At 39.6% G+C, this 17901-nt stretch overlaps 1 protein-coding gene and 1 pseudogene across 3 annotated transcripts in view; both read left to right on the forward strand.

Annotated features, from left to right (window-relative positions):
• Window positions 1-17901, forward strand: part of MYO6 (myosin VI) — a 155356-nt gene that overhangs the window by 39223 nt on the left and 98232 nt on the right. The window lies entirely within an intron of this gene.
• Window positions 3883-4027, forward strand: LOC114231179 (small nucleolar RNA SNORA48; annotated as a pseudogene).

A 17901-nucleotide genomic window follows, 5' to 3' on the forward strand; every position in this document is an offset into this window, starting at 1 on the left:
TCCTTGTTTCCTGGCCCCATATCTATTATTTTTGTGCTTACTATCTCTTACTCTGAAAACAGATTCTCTGTCCAAGGATTCTTCATGAATCTTCTCTGAAATCTACTTGTTGCAAATTTAGCTTTTGACAAAAGAACAATCAATAGATAGTCTATGATATCCCCGGATAGTTCTTTGGTCTCTCTTTCCACAAAGTTTCTGTAGTTTTCTCCCAATGTTCTATTTTTCTTTGTCCTTTGGGAAAGAGCTTATTGGTATAAGGTCTTTGTTTTGATTTCAAGTGAGAATTATGATTGAGTTCACTGACCCAGGAACCCCACTTGTGAAATGAGGACTTCGAAATAGCCTTTAAATGAGGCTTTCAGGATTCCTCCCTTCCTGTCTCTTCCTGAATGTTGGTGACAGCTCACAGGGTGGAGCTCTTTATTTTAATACTAGAGGCCTGGTGCAAGAATTCATGCATGGGTGGGGCGCCTCGGCCTGGCCAGTGATCGGGGCCAATTGGGGCTGTCCAGCACCTGTTAGGGCCGGCTGAGCAGGGGAGGCGGGGGGGGGGGGTGCGGGGGGGGGACCCCAGGAGGTTGGCTGGTTGCGGGGAGGGACCGTGGAAGGTTGGCTGGCCAGAGGGACCGCAGGAGGTTGGCTGGCCATGGGAGGTTGGCTCCTGCGTTGAGCATCTGCCTCCTGGTGGTCAGTGCACATCATAGCTACCAACCGGTTGTCCGGTTGTCCTGTCATTTGGTCGCTTAGGTTTTTATATATATGTAGATTGAAATATTTTACAGAGGGGGTAGTTTCCACCTCTAAGATGGCATTTGATATTTTATTTGTTATTGTTGTTTTAAACATCCTACTTGCCTCAGTAAAACTGATGCATACCATAATTAGACAAAGCCTTGGGCTGTGTCAGGAGGTCATTGGTATCGATTATTTTGACAATAAAGGCATTTTAATGGCCATTTTTATTATCATTTAGTGTTTGCCAGCTGTTTTGAAGGAGTTGGAAATTACCTTCTGGATTGAAACAGTTACTTGAACTTTACATATATTTGTGAATCTTCTAAGTGGGGCAGAGGAAAAAGGCAAGCTTAGTTTTAGGGAGAAGTCAGAGTTCTGCCTAAAAGTAAAAAGGGTTAGAGGAGAAGGTTTGAATATAGGTCTTGTTCATTAGAGTTTGCCTTCAGTGGAATCATGGTGGGAAGGACCTTTTGTATGCATGGGTTGAGAGATTCTGAAGGAGGGTGTCTTTATTTCAAGGGCAGTGGGTTAAGAGAGAAGTTTGAAATAACTAGGGTTGGGCATGGAGGATGGAGGTGAAGGTGGAAGCCAGAGTTAGGAGTGAAGTAGTAGAATCAGGCTGGGGAAAACCAATAGACCACATAACGTGGCAATTAAGGAACAGAGCAGAGTGAGAGGGACACTTTAAGCTGGTAAAGAAAGAGGATAGAGCAGAAGAATGAATAAAGTACCAGCCTGCTTGAGATAAAAACGGTTGTAGTTTGAACTGTTCTAGGCAAACTGAAAGCTGTTGATTAATTTGTTAATCCTTGAAACTGTTAGAGGAGGCACATGTGTGATCGGGTAAGGAGTCATTTTGTAATTCATTGTGCATTAGTATTCAGTGCATGCTTTTGTTCTTCAGGTTTGGATTTGTCATATGCATAACATTTTTCATTAAGTAAATTTTCCTTTATTCATCTAGTAATTTAGTCAGTGACTGTTTTACTGAGTGCCAGCTGCAATCCAGGCTCCTACAGCTCAGGAAAAGGGAGAGAGAGATGTCAAAGTCCAGTCTATTCTATTGCTGGGTAAACAGGAACCAGTTTAGTATAAAGTGGAAGTCGCATTGGTTCATATGGGATTTTCCCCTTCAAGTTAATCCTTTGAAGCACAGAGTGTCAACCTTTCTCATTTTAAGGAAGAAAGTCCTAGCAACATATAAACCATGAGAAAAGTTGAAAATTCTGCTAAAATGCCTTCTTTGGGAGAAAGTAGTGTAGTGCAGTAATGAAGAATATAAATTGTTAATTTGTCACATTTATGCATCTTTTTCTTTGTGGTTAGTTTTCTCCCTTGTTTTAAGTTCTTCCCTATTCTGAGGTCAGGAAGGTGAATTAGTGGATAAACTTCTAGAAGCTTTATTGTCTTTCACAGGTAAATTTAAAATCTCCTCTACCCTCCTCCCCAACACCCACACACCCTAGTGTATAATTTTTGGCCACGATGTGAGGTGTAGGCCTTTAATTTATGTATATATGCATGGATGTATTTATTTATTATTTTTTAAAATATACTTTTCAGAGAGGAAGGAAGAGGGAGAGAGAGATAGAAACATTAGTGATGAGAGAGAATCATCAATCGGCTGCCTCCTGTGTGCCCCCTACTGGGGATCAAGCCAGCAACCCGGGCATATGCCTTGACCGGGAATTGAACTGTGACCTCTCTCGGTTCATAGGTAATGATCAACCACTGAGCAACGCCGGTCGGGTGGTCTTATATTTAATTTTTTCCTGAATGTATGTCTAGTTTTTCTAGTAGCATTTGTTGAAAAGGTAGTCTTTCCTCTGCAGCTTTTTCATTCTGCCTTGCTACTTTTGTTGTAAATCAAGAGTGTGTGTGTATCATTGTTCTGTTTCATTGACCTGTTTATTCAGGTGCCATTGCCACACTGTCTTATTATTGTAGCCTTATAGTAAATCTTATGTCCCCATTTAGTTCTTTGAGATTGTCTTGGCTGTTCTTGCCCTTACATTTCTCTATAAATTTTAAAATCAGTTTGGCAAGTTCTGGACAAATGTTGTAATTTTAATTGAGATTGCATAGAACATAAAGATTGCTTTGTAGAGAATTGCCTTCTCATTTAGGATTATATTGCATTGCTTAATTTACTTAGGTCTTTATTAATTTCTTTAAATGATGTTTTATAATTTCATAGTGTTCTCTGTAGTAGTCTTACATTATTATTTTTTTCTTCTTAACAGCTTTATTTCCTTAAGTGGAAGCAAGTTTGTGTTTTTCTATTCACAAATGGTTACACAAATTCTCATACATGATATCACTCAATCCTACTCGGCAATAAAAAGGGTCTATTGATATATGTAACAACCTGGCTGGACTTCAAGGGCATAGTGCTGAGTGAAAAGCTGGACTAGCTGTGCTAACCTTAAACCAAAAGGCTCTTTATAGCATCAACCATCTTTTCTGGGGAAGATATCTCTGTACTTGCTCTTGTTACTACACAGAGACCTCTATGCATCAGAAAGTAGAAAATATAAACATTTTCACCTCCTCCTTTCACCCCCCATCCAGTGAAAGCTCTCTACCAGGTTAATTGGGTGGCTCTGAAAAGAGCCTTTGTATTCTCAGGTAGTGTTAATCCTTGTTTCTTTTTGGGGGCAGCCTTCTTGGGCTCGGCAGATTTTGGCTTGGCTGCCTTGGGCTTGGGGCTTTGGCCTCGGCTGGACTTTTAGCCGCCTTCTGGGTTTGGGCTGCTTTCACCTTTTTCAGACTCTTGGTCACTGTTTTGGTCCCTGCAGCTGCCGCCAGCTTCTCAGCTTTCTTTGCCTTCTTCACTGTCTTCTGGGTGCTCTTCTTGGGGGTAGCTGACCCCGTGGCCTTCTTGGATTTCTTGGCTACTCCAGCCACCTTCTTGAGCATGGCCGGTGACATGCTGCTGTGCTCCCTGGAGGTGACTGACCATAGCCTTGGCGATGAGCTCAGGCACCAGAGGCTCAGAGGCCTTGCGCTTGGCAGCACCCATGGACTTGCGGACCTTCTTTTTCCTGGGTGTCTTCTCCGTGGCAGGAGCAAGAGGCGTGGCAGGTGAGGTTTCGGACATGATTGTTGGTTGTGATACCTGGCAATAAAAAAATAATAGGTCTTACCCCCTGGCAATGGGCAAGGAGACACCTGATTGGTGGTGTTGCTCTTTTATCAATCAGGGGCAAAGCAGATGTACAGTCCTTAGTTCATCCTAGCTTGATGCCTGTGTTGGTGGCCAGAGCTGTTTCATGCCTGAGGCACATTAAAAAAAAAAATAATAGGTCTTTGACTTAAGTCCATATTTTTTAAACTTTCACTTTGCTCTAGTTTCAGATTTCCAGAAGTTATAAGAACAATAGTATATAAAAATTCCTGCCTACTGTTCACCCAGATTCCTAAATGAATACCTTTACCACATTTTATTTCTCCTTCTCCTTCTCTTTCTACATATAAACACAACTGACACTTAAGAGTCTTTTGAGTGTAAATTGCATACTTACACCTCCTCCTTTACTCCAAACAATTTCCATGTGTATTTCCTAATAACAAAATTATTATCCCATACGACCACAGGTCACGCTTACCAATACTGTAATTTAAAATCTGTAGACCTTATTCCGAAATCATGATTTCTGCCAAATATATCTTTCAATGCAAAAGTAAATCCCAGATCATGTATTGCGTTCTGTAGTCATGTTGCTTTCGTCTCCTATCATCTGGAACCATTCCTCATCTTCCTTTATGTTTCATGACCTTGAAATTGTTTAATAATTCAAGACTCTCTATTTGGGTTTGTTTAATACTTCTTCATGATGAGATTTAGATTTTATATTTTGGCAGGAGTACCAGAGAAGTGGTATGATGTATTAAGAAGAGTTTTGATTATTTGGTTAAGGTGGTGTCTGCCTCCTTATATATAAAGTTACTATTTTTTACTTTGTAATTAATAAGTATCTTTGACTTTGAATTTTATCAAACTTTTGTACTGTTCATGTTGAGTTCTAATGACTGGTTTATTTCAAAGTCAAATTTATGGAGGTATAATTTATGTAAAATAAAATTCACTTTGTTAGGAGATCAGTTTGAGATTTAGAGTAATTCTATTTTCCCCCAAAATTCCCTTGTTCCCTTCAGTAGTCAATTTCATTTCCCCTCTTCAGCTTTTACTATCCCTTATCTGATTTCTGTAATTTTAGATTAGTTTTGCCTATTGTAGCATTTCATATAAATGGAATCTTACACTGTATATTACTGTTATCTCATGTATTCCACTTATTATGCTTTTGAAACTTATCCATGTTGTGGCTATTAGTTCAATCCTACTTATTGCTGAGTAGTTTTTTCATTGTACAGATATTTATTTATTTATTTATATATTTTTATATATTTTATTTTTTACAGAGAGGAAGGGAGAGAAATAGAGAGTTAGAAACATCGATGAGAGAGAAACATCGATCAGCTGCCTCCTGCACACCCCCTACTGGGGATGTGCCCGCAACCAAGGTACATGCCCTTGACCGGAATCGAACCTGGGACCCTTCAGTCTGCAGGCTGACGCTCTATCCACTGAGCCAAACCGGTTTCGGCCCATTGTACAGATATTTATCTTTTCATCTGTTGATGGATATTGGAATTGTTTCCACTGTGGGGCAATTACAAAAAAAGCTGCTATGAACATTCAGGTATGCCTTTGTGTGAATGTTTCTCTTGGGTAAATAACTAGGAGTAGGATTTCAGGTGGTATGGTAAGCAATAAATGAGAGTTTCAGTTGTTCTGTATCCTTGCTAACATTTGGTATTGCCAGTTTTAGACATTTTAGCCTCGCTTTGGCCAGTGTGGCTCATTGGTTGGACTGTCATCCTGTACACCAAAAGATTGTGGGTTTGATTCCTGGTCAAGTTCGAAATCCAGGTTGCAAGTTCAACCCCTGATCAAGGTGTGTGCAGGAGACAACCGATGGCTGTCCCCCCCCCCCCCCCCCCCCCCCCGCCCACTCCCATCCTCTCCCTCTCTTTCTTAAAAAAAACACATATCTTTGGGTGAGGATTAAAAAAAATTAGCCTTTCTAGTGGATGTGTAGTGGCATCTCATTTTTTTTTTTTTATATACAGAATTTTATCTAGAAGCTCTTTATAGTAGGGAAAAAAAAATGAGGTAGAAAATGTATTCCCAATAAAATGGAATTTTAGGGCAACAAAAGTCTAAAAGGCCACAAAAGAGAAATAGCACCACTGTTACTTGAACAATGGCTAGTTATTTGCATTTTTGGCATTGTTAATCACTGAATCTGTTTTTTTTCTGAATTCCACACAGAGCATTCACTACATAAAAATTTATCATAAAATACATGCTTTCTACACACATTTGAGGACAAACTACCAACAGAAACAAATCAGTACAAATACGTCAGGGGCCAAACAAAGGATCGGAATAGCCTGTGGACAAAGCAAATGAAAGTGTTAAGGAATGAAATATTTTAAATATCGTTAATTAATTCAGACATGGTACTGTTTTTTTCTGCAAAAGAAAATTAACATTTAGTAACATGCTAACGAATTTTATCTCCAAAAAGATTAGTGCACTGGCAAAGTATTCTGATAACAGTGGAGGGCTATGGACAGCAGGTACCCAGAATACCTTGCAGATCCCTAGGTAGTGATGGCCTTCTCTGATCACTCCCTTTGTCAGAGGTCCAAAAAGAACTTGTGGCGTGATACCTGCCTGTTGAACTTCTGAGCAGCAAACTTTAAGGAGTCAGAGGAGTTCCCAGTGGGCAAGGGAAGCAGAGAAACAAGTTAAATGTAAAGTTAAAAGACAGTAAAATGGGATATAACCCCCATTCAAATCCCAGAGATGTGGGCAAGTACTCAAAAGTAGTAGGTAAATTTAACAATCGAACATACATAGAAAGACATAATACATAGAAATTTCAGGGTAATTGGAAAAATCGTGAGAGAAATGCTCAACGAAAATCAAGCTATTCAACTCAAACATCTCAGGGCTGAAATGTATTCTCTGTTCATTTAGGCAGCGATGCCTCTTAGCAGAGATGCATTTGGACAAGGACACCAAATGGCTTTCCAGAGCAACTTATTTATTTATTTATTTATTTTCTTTTTTGTAATGTATTTTTATTGATTTCAGAGAAGAAGGGAGAGGGAAAGATAGAAACATCAGTGATGAGAGGGAATCATTGATTGGCTACCTCCTGCATGCCACCTATATGGGATCGAGCATGCAACCAGGGCACGTGCCTTTGGCCGGAATTGAACCCGGGACCCTTCATTCTGCAGGCTGGTGCTCTATCCACTGAGCCAAACCAGCTAGGGCTCCAGAGCAACTTTTTAAACTTTCCTTCTAGGCCAAGGTTAGGCCTGTGAAGATTCAAGCACACCTGCAAGGCCTGTGGACAGCAGGGTCCAAAGGTTCCAAGGTCTGGCCCTTCCTTCCCAGATACAGGAGCAACATACAAACTCACCTCTCAGGTTACATTTTGTATTTTGAAATATGGAATCATATTTTAAATACTTGAAGGCATTTATTGATTAAATCTAGGGGCCCGGTGCACGAAATTCGTGCACTGGTGGGAGGGGGGGGAGGGGGGGTGTGCCCCTCAGCCCAATCTGCACCCTCTTCAATCTGGAACCCCTCAGGGGATGTCCAATTTCCAGCAGTCGGACATCCCTCTCACAATCTGGAACCGCTGGCTCCTAACCACTCACCTGCCTGCCTGCCTGATTGTCCCTAACCCCACTGCCTGCCTGCCTGCTCGCCCCTACCTTGATCTCCTGCCAGCCTGATTGCCCCTACCTTGCCCTCCCCTATCAGCCTGATCACCCCAAACTGCCTGTGCCTTGGCCCCCCGTCTGGCCTCCCTCTGGAGGCACCACCCCCATAACCCCAATGCTGCTGCCACTGCAGGTGGTTATGGCTGCCTGAGCCTTGGCCTCTGTAGCCACTGCGGCTTTGTCTGGAAAGATGTCCAGAAGACAACCACTCTAATTAGCATATTACCCTTTTATTAGTATAGATTTGGGGACCATTACAACCACGCAGAACTTGAAGAAAACACATGGCCCTGGTCAGTTTGGCTTAATGGAGAGAGCATCGGCCTGTGGACTGAAGAGTCCAGGTTTGATTCTGATCAGGGGCACACATGCCTGTGTTTCGGGCTCAATCCCCAGTAAGGGGCCTGTGGGCGGCAGCTGATCAGTGATTCTTTTTTTTTTTTTAATATATTTTATTGATTTTTCACAGAGAGGAAGGGAGAGGGATAGAGAGCTAGAAACATCGATGAGAGAGAAACATCTACCAGCTGCTTCCTGCACACCCCCCACCGGGGTATGTGCCCTCAACCAATGTACATGCCCTTAACCGGAATCGAACCTGGGACCTTCCAGTCCACAGACCGACGCTTTATCCACTGAGCCAAACCAGTTTCGGCTGATCAGTGATTCTTATCATTGATGTTTCTATCTCTCTCTCCCTCTCCCTTTCTGAAATTTTAAAAATATATATATATTTTAAAGAAAACACATGATCTTCACTTTGGGCTTCGTCATCTTACAATATCCTTTGTGCAGTGTTTTAACTTCCCTCAACTTTCCTTTACCCACCTTTAAAGTGCAATATATTTTGGGGAAGATGATCAGGAAAGTGATTCCAGTGGGTAGAAGTTTTTTTTGGAGGGGATGGGTCACGAAGATATTTAAAAATTGAGCATGGTGATGGTTGTACCACTCTGAATTTACTTTAAAAAAACAGTTCATTGTACACTTTAGGTGACATGTACAGTATATGGGTATTTCTCAACAAAGCTGTTCTTTTATTTCTTTTTAAATAAAGACCAGTCTTATAATCAGTTGCAGGTGTTTTCAGAGGCCCCTCAAGATTTGCTTACCATGTCCCAAATCACGGCTGTGATTCCCAGTTGCCTCCAGTCCTGGTGGATCTGGATGGTGTGGTTTGCAAAGGAGAAGGTGGCAAGAGGCTTAGGGAATTTCGGCAACCCCATTCCCCCGGTCTCCTCATAGGGCACCAGGGCCATTCCCACTGTGCCAGCTCTGCTCCCTTTAACCTGTTGGGCAAAAGAATCCTGCGTGCTCTGGCCAGAAAGTGCATTCTTTATTAGCTGGCCCCCATGCTTTTTTAAAGGTCGTTTTATGGATTCAAAAGAATAAACAGAGATGTGGAAAGCTTTTGTCAAGGCAGACACCCAGGGAGCGCCGGGCTCGGCCGGACACGCCCCCCGGGGTGGCGATCGCCATTCGGACACCCGGGGAGCGCCGGGCTCAGCCGGACACGCCCCCTGGGTGGCGATTGCCATGCTGACACCCGGGGAGCGCCGGGCTCGGCCCGGACAGCCCCCGGGGTGGCGATCGCCCCCGGGACACCCACTGAGCCCCGGGTGGCGATCGCCATGCTGACACCCGGGGAGCGCCGGGCTCGGCCCGGACACGCCCCCGGGGTGGCGATCACCCCCGGGACACCCACTGAGCGCCGGGCTCGGCCCGGACACGCCCCCCGGGTGGCGATCGCCATGCTGACACCCGGGGAGCGCCGGGCTCGGCCCGGACACGCCCCCGGGGTGGCGATCGCCATGCTGACACCCGGGGAGCGCCGGGCTCGGCCCGGACACGCCCCCGGGGTGGCGATCGCCATGCTGACACCCGGGGAGCGCCGGGCTCGGCCCGGACAGCCCCCCCCCCCGGGTGGCGATCGCCATGCTGACACCCGGGGAGCGCCGGGCTCAGCCGGACACGCCCCCCGGGTGGCGATCGCCATGCTGACACCCGGGGAGCGCCGGGCTCGGCCGACATGCCCCCCCTGTGGCGATCGCCATGCGGATCCCCGGAACTTACAGGATTGGGCGCAGCCATCTTGGTCTTCCCAACGGCCGGATGGGCCACCCGGAGTCCCGCCCCCAGCCTCTGCCAGGCCCAATCATGGGCATAGCGGAGGTGCGGTCAATTTGCATGTTTCTCTATTATAAGGTAAGATATTCTCTTGGAGGGACCTGGACAGTATTATGCTAAGCGAAATAAGTCTGTCAGAGAAAGACAAGTGTCACATGATCTCACTCATATAAACTGATGAACAAAATAGATCCAGAGACAGAGAAGCATGGAATAGACTGGTGAATCTCAAAGGGAAGGCGGAGTGTGGTGCTGGGGAGAGATTAATGAAAGAATTTATATGCAGATGGAGACTGAAGCCAAGAAATCAGGAGAAAATTGAGACTCAGAAGGGCAGCAGTGGAAGAGTTAGGAAAGATCATCAAGAGCAAAGATGTGTCATTAGAGACCAAGGCTAAGATCATCTACACTCTTGTATTCCCAATTACTACGTATGGATGTGAAAGTTGGACGGTGAACTAGACTGATAGGAAAACAATGGGTTCATTTGAAATGTGCTGGAGAAGAGCTGTTCGGATACTTTGGACCACCAGAAAGATGAACAAGTTTGTCCTTGAGAAAATAAAGCCCAAAACAATGCAAAACACTGCTGGAGGCAAAAAGGGCAAAACTGAAGTTGTCTACTGTAGGACTATTATGAGAAGACAGGGTTCTGTGGAAATGATGATAATTTTGGGAAAAATAGAAGGCAGCAGGAAAAGAGGAAGACCAAATATGAGATGGATTGATTCCATAAAAGAAGCCACAGGCGTGAGTCTACAGGAGCTGAGCAGGGCTGTTGAGGACAGGACATTGTGGGCCTCACTCATTCATAGCGTGGCCAGGAGTTAGAGCTTACTTGGGTACATAACACACACATTTCTGAAAAAGAAAAAAAACCCTCAACCAAATAAGTAAAGATACACCATTGATTTACATGTTAGCATGTGAAAAAAGTGCATATTAGAATTATTGAGCTATATGGTATTTCATTTAATCTTCACAATAGCAGTTTTAAGTGGGTATTACCCCCTTATCAATTACAAGTTTATGTCATGGTTTTCGGAGTAGCTCTTTAATCACACCTGTGGCTGTTGACTTCTCAAATGCTGAATCAAATGCAGAATTACACAATACTGTCATTTAATTACCCTTTATTAGACATTTAGCTTATTTCTAAGTTTCTTTTTTCTTTTTCTGTTTGTTTTCTTCTTTTTCTCCTCCTCTTTCTTTAACTTTTCCCTCTTTTTTTTGTAAATACCACTTCAGAGAATATTTTTATAGGTAAAATTCTGATTATTTTCTTAAGTATAGATGCCTAGAAATACAAATACTAGATCCAAAATTCTAAATATTTTAACCCTTTGCACTCGCTTGCTTTTTTCTCGATTCCTTTATTCTAATGCTAACTGTGTCGAGTCACACTCGACATCCGAGTGCAAAAGGTTAAAGACTCTTGTTATATGCATATAGCCATTTTGCTTTTCAAAACTATAGTTACCAGTTTACATTTTTCATTACAGTGCTTAGAGATATATGTTCCATTGTTCTTTAGTGTTCATTAGTAGTAGTATTATTTTTAGTGTTCATTATTACAATAAATTTTTTTCTAATTCTGCAGGCAAAAATGGTTTCTCACTTTAATTTGCATATTTTTGGATTACAAAATTGAAGACTTCATCACATTAATTTTATAGGAACTTATCATTGGTGTGTAAATTTCAGGTATTTTTTGTGTGGTTATGAGTAGATTATAAATTAAATACATATGTAATTATATATCTGTGAGGATATTTTTAATTACTAGATTTATTTTTCTCCTGCAGTAGCATAATAGCTATATTTTTAATTGTGAAAAATAATTGATGCAATTAGAAAACTTTGGAGTGTTAAGTTTCTAATTTTGATCTGTGGCTCAGTTGTGGATTTCTCTAGGTGAAATTTCATGTTTTAAAGAATTAATGAACTTAAAATATATAATGTTTATGACCCAGTTAATGCTGGGATACATTTTAATTTCTGTGAAGCCCAATTAAGTATCTGAAAAATTATATTCTATAATTTGTAAATTATATAACATTAAATTATAATAGTATATGCTTACAATGTGATAAAATGTGCTATACTAAGTGGTAAAAATTAACTGGGGCTTAGTGATAAACAAAGATTCTCCTTTTCTCTTGAGTTTATTCCATTAGGAAAGAGTACTTCATTAAGGAGACTGATTTTTCAGCGGATTTAAGAATGAAAAAAATTATTTCCACTTTGAGCTTTCATAGTGATCTGTTTGAATACTTGTAAAGCAGAATCATATGGCTTGACTATTTTGAAAAATTCCTTTTGAGCCACACTAACTGCTAACTATTTCTAAATGTCTTTCAACAATACATATTGTAGTGCATACTTGAATCTTTTTAGGGAAACAAAAAAAAAAATTGGGTGTTATGTAATATATAATAAAATGAGAGTTTTCCTGAGACATAATATTTCTACTAGTAGGTTCTGATCCAAACAGATTTTTAAAAGAAAGTAGAAGAGTTGGCACAGTTTAAATGAAAGCAAGTGGATGGACAAAGGAGAGCCTTGTTCTGGTGGTCTGTGTTTTGTAGCTATGGATGAGTCACTTAACTTTTTCCAGCCTTTGTGTTTGTATTTGGAAATGAGCACAACAACTCGGGTCATTGATTGTTCACATTGTAAAAACAGTCAAATTCCGATACTCTTTGGAAGAGCTGGTACACCTGTCACTGTTGTTATTTGGTTCTAAGTTTTGGCTTAAGATGGATTTATTTCCCAGCTTGATCCAATCCAGCACATTGTAAATGATTTGCTCTTTTGATATTAATGAGGTATCCTGGATGATGATATGGGTTATCAATATTTTGTTAACAAAATAAGATACTAGTTTATTTTCTAGAAGATAAGTTGGACTGTATAATTATTTTCTACACAGTTAAAAGGGAGAATTTGTGCCACAGAGATTAAGATCTCTAACATGCATTTTGGTCATTACTCCAAAAAAATAACAACAGTGTTTTCTGTCAAGCTTATTTACAATGGTAGAGCTTATATGATATTTCTGTATTTATCCAGCTATAGACTCTTTATTTAGGATGTGTTTGAGAATATTGAAATAAAGTAAAAATACTATTGTTGTAGGCCTTTTATGGGATTGCTATCATGTGGTGGATACAATAAGTGGAGAAGGGTGAACAATAGTAATGGTTCTGCCAGCTTTGGGTACTTAGATTTTTCATTTATTGTGCCCTTTTTCTCCGTAAAGAAACATTTCCAATTGAAAGTTAGTGAGAATACAAGTCATTGAGAACATAATTCATTTACCTGAAATGTATTTTATGGCAAACTTTTAAATATTAAGTTAAAAAAACTCTTAAGTAACCCTGGCCGGGTAGCTCAGTTGGTTGGAGCATTGTTCTGTACACCAAAAGGTTGTGGGTTTGATTTCCAGTCTGGGTACATACTTAGGTTGCGGGTCCGATTCCTGGTTGAGGTGTGTCTGGGAGGCAATCTGTTTCTCTCTCTCTCCTCTCCTTCTTTCTCCTTCTCCTTCCCTCTTCCTCTCTCTCTAAAATCAATAGAAACGTATCCTCAGCTGAGAATTAAAAGAAAAACTTAAGTAATAACTGTGTTAATAAAGTATTGGGGCTTTTCAAAAAGCAATGACTAAAATTTCAAATATTGTGAAATTGTCAGATTAATAAGCTTTGTTAGACATTCCCAGTGCAATGATGAAAACAACTAAGTCAATTATTCTATGAAAATATTTTTCCTTGTTAAACATTTCTTGTTTGCATACATTTATCTGTTCTTTCTTTCCTGGTACTTCATTAAAATGGTAGTACAGGAATTTAAAAAAGATAGAAATCTACCAGGGCAAAGAAATTAGAAGGAGGCAATAGTAGATGAGGGGTTTCAGCAAGTTTGGAGAGAAGAATATTATCTGACTTGGTTAAGCAGAGGACTTTGTATTTAAGTTCTTGCAAAGAGGAGATCAGAGGCTAAGGGTTTGGAGGTTTCAGTTATTATGTAAGATGAGGTTTAAGACTCAGGGCAAAAGCTGGTGGGGTTGGTTGAAGGCTATATGTGAAGAGGTTAGGCCTCCAGTTCCTTAACTGTCTTGCCAGAGACCCAGATGCCTTGTTCTCTGGAAAACGGAACTTTAGAGGACAATGAACAGACACTAATGGTGGGAACATTCCCACAAAGAGTTTAGCACTGCCCTGTTACTTTAGGATGAAGTTTACCAGGTGATAGTCTTGACCTACTTAAACAGAGCTTCTAGTTAGCTTTTTAGTGCCTTTTAAATGTGAATAGAAAATTAGATGAAAGCCTTTCCATGAAAGACAAGAACAGAAGCAAAGTAGAAAAAAAGCAACAAGAAAGAAGCAAAGACAATAGAGGGAAATTAAAAATGTGAATAGAAGGATTAGAAAGTCAAGTGGAGACATTTCCAAGAAGATGGACTAAAGAGGTAAAGAAATGGGTAATGGAAAAGAGGAGAAAATAAGAATAGCAGTCTCATAGCAGTGCAACATCAACTTATAAAACTTTTAGAAAGAAAGAACAAACAACAGAGGAAGACATTTTAAAAGAAGTAATAGAAATAATATGAGACCATTCCTCAGCTATGTACAGGGTGGGCAAAAGTAGGTTTACAGTTGTAATACAAATAAATAATACAACAATTAAGAAATAATACAAGAATAAACTGTATTTCATGTACTCACAACTGTAAACCTCTTTTGTGAACCCACATATATAATCTGTGCCTCTGGACTGAATGTGCTCTCAGAGTGTGTAGCAAAATAAATTCACACATTGTACACCGGGCCATGTCATCATGGAAGTTTAGAGCAACCATGTAGGCCAGATTTTTTAAGCTTCTAGCTTAAAGGCGAGAAATACAGAGGAGTATAAAATGATCAGATTCTGAAAGGTAGAGGCAGTTCTGGATGTACAAATACTTGTTATACCTTTAAAATCCTGAAGAAAAATGACTTTCAACCTAGAATCCACTTTTGTGTTTTTTGTGTATATGTGCGTTCTACCTATCATTATCATTCAAGTACAAAGGTCGAATAAAGACATTTTCGGGCATGAAAGGACTCTGATATATACCCAGGAGAGAGCAGTGAAGGGATGTTCCCGAAAGACAGTGGGGCAGTAGGCGTAGAGAGCAGCCATGCAAGGGTGGGTAAGAGGAGGCAGTCCAGAGAAGTGTAGAGGGGCCCTGTTATTGGTTACATAAGCCCTTTTTAATGGTATAAAAACCCTATCCTGTCACTTTAATAAAATTGAACATAAAGTATATTTTCATGAAATACTATTATTACTGAATGGAAAGTGTGAGAAAATTGTATGTACTTAGTACTACTTTAGTATTAAAACCTGAGCTGAAGAAAAAAAAGAAAGCAGGCTCAAACTGTGAGTGTGAAGAAATTCTTCATGAAGACTACTCAGTAGTTCTAATGGATTCTATTCTGGGATGGTAATTCTTGTGAATTGAGACTAAAATGTAGCTGAGTAGAATTTTAATTGTTGAATAATCACAGTGTAATTAAGTCCAGAAGATGTATGAGATTATAAAAATAGTAAATGAGTACTTGAACTACTCTGAGAAAGTTTTTGGATTCAATTGACCTTAATAACTAGGGACTTTATAAATAAAGTTGATACTGTAAAAACTTATGATTGGATTTTGGTGTAGGTTGAAAGCAGCAGTTGTAAAGGAAACCATTCATAGCTGTGCTGGTGGTTAGGAATAAAGAAAGGCAAAATGCCCACAGTGCAGTAGAGGAAAGGGTTTTCATTGTGAGATCTACTTAAAAAACAAAACAAAAGTCTGCTTACTTTTAACTCTATTTAGGAAAACTGAAGCCTTTTAATCCTATAAATAGCATTTCTTTTGGATGTCCTGCTTTATGAGCTGAGAAGATGTATGAAGCTTTGGATCATTTAATCACTATTTTACAGTTTAAAGTGATTATTTTTGTGAAAAGTTAATTATTTGGTTAAGTTTTTAAGTGCTTTGTCAAAATCATTGTAGTCATAAAACACTTTTTATAGGGGATCATAACAACACATAAATCGTGTTTGTCTCAAGTGTTGCTGTGAAAAATCATAAGTCCAGGCAGATTTTCTACTCAGAGAACTCCCCATATAGTGCTTGATTTATTTAGTTGCTTATTAATCTACTTTATACTGAAATCTAAAAAGGAAAATTTAACTCACCTAAACTTTGCCAACTGTTTGGTCAAGTTGTGTTTTCATATAGAATTTTGGGAAGATAGTTCACATTTCTCACTTTGTATACTATCTGAACATTCTTGTTACATATTTTTATTGATATGTCAATTAAGAAGAAACAACAATATAATGATATTTTGTAATTGAATCAATAAAGTGAAAATTTCCAATGAAAAGCTTCAATCCTTTTGGTTGTCTCTCTGACTCTTAGCCAGTAATTTAAATGCAATAGTAACTGGAAGACAAAATTAACTACACTTATCATCATGTTTGCCTTTTAGTACAGACCACTTAAGCTAAGAAGTTGTATTTGTACTTATTTGTTATTGAGCCATTAAATTTTAAAAATCAAATAAAGACTTTACCAGCAAGAATTAAACATTTTAATGTTTATAAAAGTAGTAGTAAGAGGGTTTTCATAAAGCCTTTATTTTGAAACTAAGTTTATTTCTTTTGCCATTAAAAAGTAGGTTAGGACAGCATAATATTATACAGCCAGGTCTCTTTGTCCAAGGGATGAACCGGATTCGCTTTAGCAGGGATCTGTTGCCTGCCTGCTGAGTTTGCCCTTTGGGTGTCTTTGATGAGCTGAATTGAACTTCATGCCACCATCTGTGAGAAGAAAATTCAGTTCACCTTCAGTTCCTGTTTTTGTGTGATGTATGCATGAACATATATGCATATACAACCCAAGTTAGTAGAGTTGAAAAAACTTAGTGTTATGAATTACATGAGAACTTAATAGAATATTCTAGATTTTATTTGTTTATTAATGAAAGAATGATAAAGATTATAATGGAACAGTACCTTCTACCCTTTCTTTTTCTTTTTAATTTTTCTTTTTTTGTTAATCCTCACCCGAGGATATTTTTCCATTGCTTTTTTAGAGAGAGTGGAAGAGACAAGGGAAGACAGAGAGAAACATTGATGTGAGAGAAACTCATCGTTTGGTTGCCTCCTGCAAGCGCCCTGACCTGAATCGAACCCGGGACCTTTGGTCCTTAGGACCATGCTCTGTCCACTGAGCCAAACCAGGTAGGGCTCTAGCCTTTCCTTTCAATCTGTATGTTTCTCCGAGTTTATGCCTCCTGATCATAGCATTGGAGATCCCCCCACCCCCACCCTTACCCCCTGTTTAAAGAGTTCTATCTCAGAAGAACTGTGTTGTCTGAATTGGGTTGGCCTTTGAAGTCACCTCTGTAAAATGACCCTGCTGATTGTAGATGAAAATCTTTAACTTCTGTTTTGGGACATTTTAGGAGAGTTAAAATGCCAGAGATGTCACAGATGTGTTTAAAAGATTAAGGATTGTTCAGACCTCTTATCACCTTGATTAATTATAGTGTACCATCTAGATGGTGGTTTTGTTCACGTGTACATCTTTTAATCTCTGAAAAGTCTGCATAACATTAGCCCAAAGCTTCAATTTATGCTGCTGTGTTGCAATTTAAGTGGAGTGGGCCATTTTACATAGGTGTGTTCCTTCTGGAGAAAAGGCCTTTTGATTTGAAGAACAACTTGGTTTCTTTTCATTAACCACTTATGGGGAGACCAATATTGTTTGTTGGTGGAGAAAATGAATTAAAGTTATAGTCTTTACAAATTCCTTTTGTAAAAGACCAAGAAATAACTTTTAAATCTAGTAGTAATTACAAAACTTAGCTAAGTTCTGGATATAGTAAATTAGATTAATCACAGTGTATGGAAAATTTAAATCACTCGGGATAATGGCTTGCTATTATATTCTGGTAATTTTTTTTAACATCTGTAAGAAAATTTTTGAGCTTCTGAAGTAAACTGGTATATTTAGATTCTGAAGAATAGAGGGCTTTCTCTAAATGGTCTACATTTTGACCAGGTTATGTTAGTATAGACTGTCTACATAAATTATTTGAATTATGTCTAAATTCATATCTGTTTTGTGGTAATAGTTTATGGAGGAGTTTATATCTGAAATATAGTTTATGATTTCTTCTC

Source organism: Eptesicus fuscus, chromosome 10 (genome assembly GCF_027574615.1).
Source record: "Eptesicus fuscus isolate TK198812 chromosome 10, DD_ASM_mEF_20220401, whole genome shotgun sequence".
Taxonomy (NCBI): Eukaryota; Metazoa; Chordata; class Mammalia; order Chiroptera; family Vespertilionidae; genus Eptesicus; species Eptesicus fuscus.